Source organism: Vanellus vanellus, assembly GCF_965231255.1.
Source record: "Vanellus vanellus genome assembly, chromosome: Z".
Classification (NCBI taxonomy): Eukaryota; Metazoa; Chordata; class Aves; order Charadriiformes; family Charadriidae; genus Vanellus; species Vanellus vanellus.
Genome location: NC_138908.1, coordinates 49,504,797 through 49,512,022, shown reverse-complemented (window position 1 = coordinate 49,512,022; position 7,226 = coordinate 49,504,797).

The window sequence follows — 7,226 nt, the reverse complement described above, 5'->3', positions numbered from 1 at the left end:
TATATTCCCTGAATCAAACTCAGAATAGGAGTGTCCACCAGATTAAAACACGCACAATGCAGCAGACTTAAAGAAGGATGCAACTGGTATCTGAACTTCACTCAATATCTTACTCTGGACATTTTTTGCTAAGCGAGGAAGGGCTGATATTACCCATCACATTACTGATGCTGATTAACATGTGCTTTCTGAAAACACACACCAAAGTAGGGCTGCGAGCTGTACTAATCCAGCAGAAAGAGGAAAAACATACACTGTTAAAAATTAGCAGAAAAGTGGACTTGCAAGAGCAGTAATATATCACCACAGAAAAAAGCCACCTCATAGTAAAATTGTCATTGGAAACAGCAGAGTTTTGCCCCTGAAGATTTATATTTACATTAGTATGAAAAGGTTCCATTGAACTGATAAAAAACGATCAGCTATAAAAATGCTACTTGTCAAGTATGACTAAGAGATATTTGGTCTTGCAGCCTTACATGCCAGGAAGTAGGATATAGAAAGTTTTGGGGCGTTTTTATTTGTTTTTATGCCACCAAAGACACCCACCCTTTTCTCATTTCACTTCTGATTTCTTTTACGGCAGATCAGCCACATTCTATCACAAAATCTGATTGCTTGGGTTGCAACAGGTTCCTAGCATTTGCGGAGAAGCACTGTTTTAAAGTGAGATTGTAGTTCTGGCTTTGCAGTGATATTACGAACTCTTTTTTTCTGCTACAAATCAATATATAATTTAGTGAAAAGAGAACAAAATCTCATTCACGCTTGCACAAAAAAAAAAAAAAAAAGCTAACAAAAAACCCTCAAAACCCAAACCTAAACCTACAACAAATATCCCACCTTCAGTTGCTGTGTGCCAGAAGGTATCTGGGATGACTGATTCATCAGTTTGAATACAGCAAGGACTGGTAAGAACAGGGAAAAGGGCAGAAAATATTTTGCAAATTGTCTCTCAGAGGAAATTGATTTTAGAGATTACAGCCTGACCAAAATCACAATTCCCTATGCTGTAACTGTATCTTCTGCATTCTTCCTTCCTAGGTGCATAGCTTTGCATCTGGCTTTCTTAAAAAAACACTTTATTTGAATAAATCCTCACGTCAGTAATAAACTGCATCATTTTACTGTTTCACAAGTTTGTTATCACATCCACAGATCTTGTCAGCAGCCATTGTAAATTTTGATATAATTGATGTGTTACATAGTTTTTAGCATTTAACAGATCTTTGCCAAAACAGATCTTTTTCTGAGATGTGAGGTAGTTAGAAGACATACCATCCATTATAAATGTATATGAATGAGAATATCACGTAGCATTAACTTATACATTGTGCGAAGATAGGCTGTTTCTGAAAATCGGTAAACTTCACAAAGAGCACCATAAGGTTTGATGAGGCACTGAGGCTAATGCTCCATTGGTTTTACACTGCTAGCCTTTACTTGTAAACTTCATCGTATCAAATCTCTGCAGGCTTACTGCAGCTGTGCTGCTTTTTCCTTCCTGTGTATGGACACATTAATTTTCTTCTGTCTGCCTGAAATTTTCTAGTGTTCGGGGTTATTTTCCAGCTTTAAGTACTCACCCTTAACAATGTTAATAGCCTTTCATACTAAGGAACTGGAAAATGTTTCATCGCGATGTACATTAATGGATGACAATGTTCATATTCTCACTCTTCCTTTATTAACTCTCTTGGTTTTCCTGCATCTTGTGCTGTGCTTACCTTAAGGCGGCCAACCCTGATACGGTTCCTCAGAACAATTCATATTGGCCATGCCATGCTTTCTTTCGTGAAAGGCCTCTGGATGAGAAAACAAACACTGACACAACCTTAAGAGAAGCAGAGCAGATAGGAATGTTTTTTCTAGACTTGTGGTGGGGCACAGCTGTGTATTAGATGATATGAAGGGGATGTCTGCACGCATGGCCCCGATGGTGGGTAAGCAGAAGAGCGTATGTATGGCCTGCCCTGATCAGATTTTTGATGTTTGAAAAAAAAATCAGCCAAACCCTGCTTTTCACTTAGTCATGTTACAATCTCTATTTATCCACTCTAGTGCAGAATTGAACGTGGAAACGGTCTGCTGCATTAGGACTGCGTCAAATGGCTGCATTTGCAACAGCCAATAAAATGAACATAACCGAGAATGCAGCGACCTGCCTTGCCCACAAATTATATCTGTTCCGCCTTTCAAAGTGAGAATTAAGTCATCTTTCCAAGTAATTGGTAGAAGGCTAGGAAATTAACAGAAAAAAAAAAAAGTTTTTAAGGAAGGGGAGAGATACAGCATATCTTGAAGCACAGGGGAACAGGAAATGACTAACCGCAAACCTGAAGAAGTCTTGGCTCTTCCCTCTCTCTTTCCTTCTTCATCCCCCAGGCTAAACACAAAGGTATTTTTATATATAACATTATATACTTTAAGAAAGAATAAATAAGGAATCATGAATGGAATGGGAGGTCAAGTCCACCAGCTAAAAAACTGGCACAAATATGCTGCAGGGATGAGAATTTTACAGTAGAATTCACACATTAATACCTAAACAGAGGAACCATCCTAAAGCTAGAGTTGTCTGCATGTATATCCATGCACCCTTTCTCTTAAAAAAAAAAAAAAAAAAGGGCACTTTATGCTGATTTGGGTAACTTTCCTTGATATGATCCCTCACACTGTCAGACTGACCTAATCCCAGCTTCTGGATGTGGCTCCATATGACAGCCTGTTTCAAGTGCCTTCCTCACTGCGACACAGTTGAAAATAGCTGTTTCAGAAGAGTAGTAGAAACACTGCAACTGACTTTGATTCATGTCTAGACCCTTGTTTTGAGCCTGGAAGTCTTGTGATTGTTAATACACTTAGTTACACACCCTCCTCTGCAACCACTACAGGTTTAGCTCACAGGAATAGTACTCAACTAGGCAAAAGAAATATTTGCCTGTATAGGGAAATGAAAGTAAACCGCTGAAGGACTGGTTAACCGATTTTTGCAAAGTGCCAGGATTTTCTGATCAAAATCAACAAGTTTTACTGCAATCACAGAGGAAGCATTCATGTAAACTGAGATGATTATGTTTAATAAACTGCTCAATACAGGAAAATTTTGTATACACTTTTATCAGGGAACAATCTGTTTCTCTACAAATCAGGCTTTGTTCTCCATATAACTCTTAAAATATAACTCATTTTTACAGAAGAGAGTTACGAAAAATTCAAATGAAGAAACTCACTCAGTTTATAGTGAGCAAGTAATATTTTTGTGCTATCTTATGCCGCATCCGTTAACCAGAATTCGAGAGACGAGACTGGGCACAGCTCTTCAGCTTTAATTTTCTTGACTCAAGTGCAGCTGCATTTTGCAAAGTCTGTCTGTGTAGTCACCTTGTGCAGACAGTAAGTTTGTACAGCATAACGATTAGAATCCAGTCAACACAGAAAACAGAGTTGCATAGAGAATGTAATGAGGTCTGCAGACTTTATATTTCTTATATGGAAAGCAAAAGAATTTGGCTTTGCTCTTTAAACCCTACTAGGAGAACCTCATTAGCAAAGTCCACTTGATATGATAATGAAAGTGATACATTCAGGTCCACCAAGCCTGCATGATCAATTTTCAGAGCACAGCAGGGAGGGAATCACTAGTTTACATAATCTAATTTAAAATACAATAGATTGATTAAATAATAAAGTTTGATAACAGGAGCAAAATATCAGTAATATATTAACATACTACAGTCTGGGTCAAATTGTCTTTTAACACAAGTGGGAAGTACTTTAGAATGAATAAAATGCTTAGTGGCTCTTAATTACTTTGTAAAAAGCAGAATTTTTCAACTTGTGTCTTAATAAGTGAAATATTAAGCAGATTTTTTTCAACTCACGTCTCAAAGCATTAAGTTACAGGTATGTAAAACCACTAAACATGAGAAAAATATTTTTTACTTCTTTTTTGTGAGACTGAAATTCCCCCTCCTGAATTAGGGTCAAAGCAAATGCTTCCTGGAAACCAGGAACAGAGTTTTCACAAATGATCATTTAATTTTAAGAAAACCCCAAATCAAGCCACAGTTATGCGCACACTTTAATTATATAATCAGAGAACAGTAGTTTCGGGCCACCTGTATGAAAATAATGCTATTACATTGGTGTGCAGGTACTTAAATACCAGGTCTTGCTATCGTGTATGCAAAGAGATGCCATATCGCACTAACTCTTACCTTGGCATATCTGAGATAACATATGAGTTCTCACTAACCCATCGGTCAACAAAAACATTATATTTATAAAGTCTGTGTGCTAGGTTTAGTTTTGGTTTTTTTTCCTTTTCTTTAGCTTTCAAGATATTTTTAACTGTTGAAGGAAATGCAGTCACTGAGGTAAGGAGAGGGCTACAGTACACTTCAGTCAGTCATCCAGTTTGAACAATGGGAAAATTAAGATTAGCACAATATCCAATTCGATTTATTTTTTTTAATACTAGACTGAAATGCAAAGAATAACAGTACATAGGCTGCAGGCAACTGGTATCACTAGGAAAAGTGCAAAGCCAGAGCTCAGTTAATTAACAGATAACAGCCCTTAAAATGGTAAAGTAACACTAACCTGAAGTTTCTCTAACATAACACGAGTAAAACTGGAATCTTTAAGTGGTAAGAAAACTGCTGAAGCTGTGTCTGATGTAGCCTGGTATTAGGTAAAAGTCAATAGAAATGACTCCTTGTTAAATACAAGCATCACCAGACCCTTGCAAACTATTTTCTCTGGTGTAATAACGGCTTTTCATTTCAAACTCATTTAACTTGAAAAACCTGCTGTTTGACATCTTTGTCAGCAATGTGGACAGTGGCACTGAGTGCACCCTCAGCAAGTTTGCCGACAACACCAAACTGTGTGGTGCTGTACAGCTGACATACTGGAGGGAAGGGATGCCATCCAGAGGGACAAGATTGAGAGGTGGGCCTGTGCAAACTTCATGAAGTTCAACCAAGCCAAGTACAAGGTACTGCACCTGGGTTGGGGCAATCCCAAGCACAGATACAGGCTGGGTGGAGAACGGATTGAGAGCAGCCCTGAGAAGGACTTTGGGGTGTTGGTTGATGAGAAGCTCAGCATGAGCTGGCAATGAGTGCTCAAGCCCAGAAAGCCAACCATATCCTGGGCTGCATCAGACAAAGGGTGGCCAGCAGGTCAAGGGAGGTGATTCTGCCCCTCTACTCCACTCTCGTGAGACCCCACCTGGAGTACCATGTCCAGCTCTGGAGTCCCCAACATAAGGACATTGACCTGCTGGAGCAAGTCCAGAGGAGGGCCCTGAAGATGATCAAGGGGCTGGAGCACCTCTCCTGTGAAGACAGGCTGAGAGAGTTGGGGTTGTTCAACCTGGAGAAGGCCCCAGGGAGACCTTATAGGAGCCTTCCAGTACTAAAAGGGGACCTACAGGAAAGATGGGGAGGGACTTTTTACTGGGAAGCGTAGTGATAGGACAAGGGATAACAGTTTTAAACTGGAAGAGGGTAGATTTACATTAGATATTAGGTAGTAATTCTTAACTGTGAGGGTGGCAAGACACTGGAACAGGTTGTCAAGAGAAGCTGTGGATGTCCCGTCCCTGGAGGTGTTTAAGGCCAGGCTGGATGGGGCTTTGAGCAACCTGGTCTAGTGGGAGGTGTCCCAGCCCATGGCAGGGGGGTTGGACCTAGATGATCTTAAAGGTCCCTTCCAACCCAAACCACGCTATGATTCTATGACCTTATCACCCCTACTGCACTAATTCAAGCATTTTCAGCACTGGTTGGAGGAAGCATATGTAAACTGTTCATCTTCAGAGATCCTCCTACTGTGAGGAGTTTGTTTGCAGTGGTTCAGCCTCTGCAGTGGTTCATGCTTTTGAATTATTCTTGTCTGACTAGAGAGCACTCTATGGTCTTTTAGCAACACAAATCAAGAGAACAAAAATAGGTTTGTGCTGAGCTTAAAGAAAGAGGTCCTCCATTTCCCATGTATCTTTACTAGTTTCCAGAGACTTGCTTTAAACCTTCAAATCAGAAATATGATTATAGTAAACTTTTAAATGTCCAATTTGCTTGTAGTACTTTATATCTTCACACCTGTTTTTTATTAAATTTCACCAAAGTCCTTTAAGTTAAGAGTCAGTCTTTGGAGAGAAAAGAAAGAAGAAATAATGGATTTTCATGCTACAAAACAGCACATATTCCAAATAATCCATCTTTATAAAAAAAAGCTCCCCAAGTGATGGTGGGGAACAGATACAGATCCTCTGATGTGTGCTTCAGCATTCAGTGAAAGCTCTAATTCTCAAGGGAACAAGGTAAGTTACGGATCGTTTCCAGGCTGCGAAAACTTAATGCATGTGGAACAGCTGAGCACTGGTACCCTGCCAAGATCAGTGCTGTTCTACGTGCACTAAAAAAACCCATCTAAATTACCGTTATCTTTGCGACAGGCTCCTTCAGCCTCTGACCCCAGGAGTTGCTCACAACCACAGGAAATTGCCCCTGCTTCTGTAACTCAGAGGGCGAACACTGGACTACACTAATTTTCCCAGTGACGTTGCTCATGGGTCAGTTGAAGATTGTCTCACAGAAGTATCTCTTCCAGCAGAGTTCTCTGGTGTGCTATAGACCTGCTCTACAGAGCCCAAAGGAAAAGCCGCTAAACTTGGGAGAAGGATATAGTAGTGATGCAGCTTTCTAGGACAGGCTGCAGGCTGGACACATCATCTTAGGCATCAATTATCAGCTGGGAAACAGCAGGCATCAGGTAAAAGAGCACCTGGTAGTTTTGTCCCCTGCCACAGCCAGACACCACCACCAGTCCAAATTCTGCCCCAGAACTTGTGACATAGAGTTACGGGGGTTTTTTAAGCGTTTCTGTACTATTGTCTTATTTTTAGCTTCTCTGCTTTCTTTTATTGGGTAGCTTTAAAAGAAACCAAACCCAGCTGTTGCCTTTTCATCTGTTTAGTGAATGAGGATACTGATTTTGTATAAATTAATTTGATACCACATTAATCTCTTTTGAAGAATCCCATTTCAAGTTCTCCAAAACCACTTCTGCTTGTTTCTGTCTGCTGATATGATCAAAATACAGTACAACCAATGCTGTCCTGGAACACTTTTCGTAACTTCAGCTTACATCTGTCTCAAGAAGCAGCAGATGGACGGCCTGTTACTTTTTACTCTGTTCTGTGTTCCATTTCAATG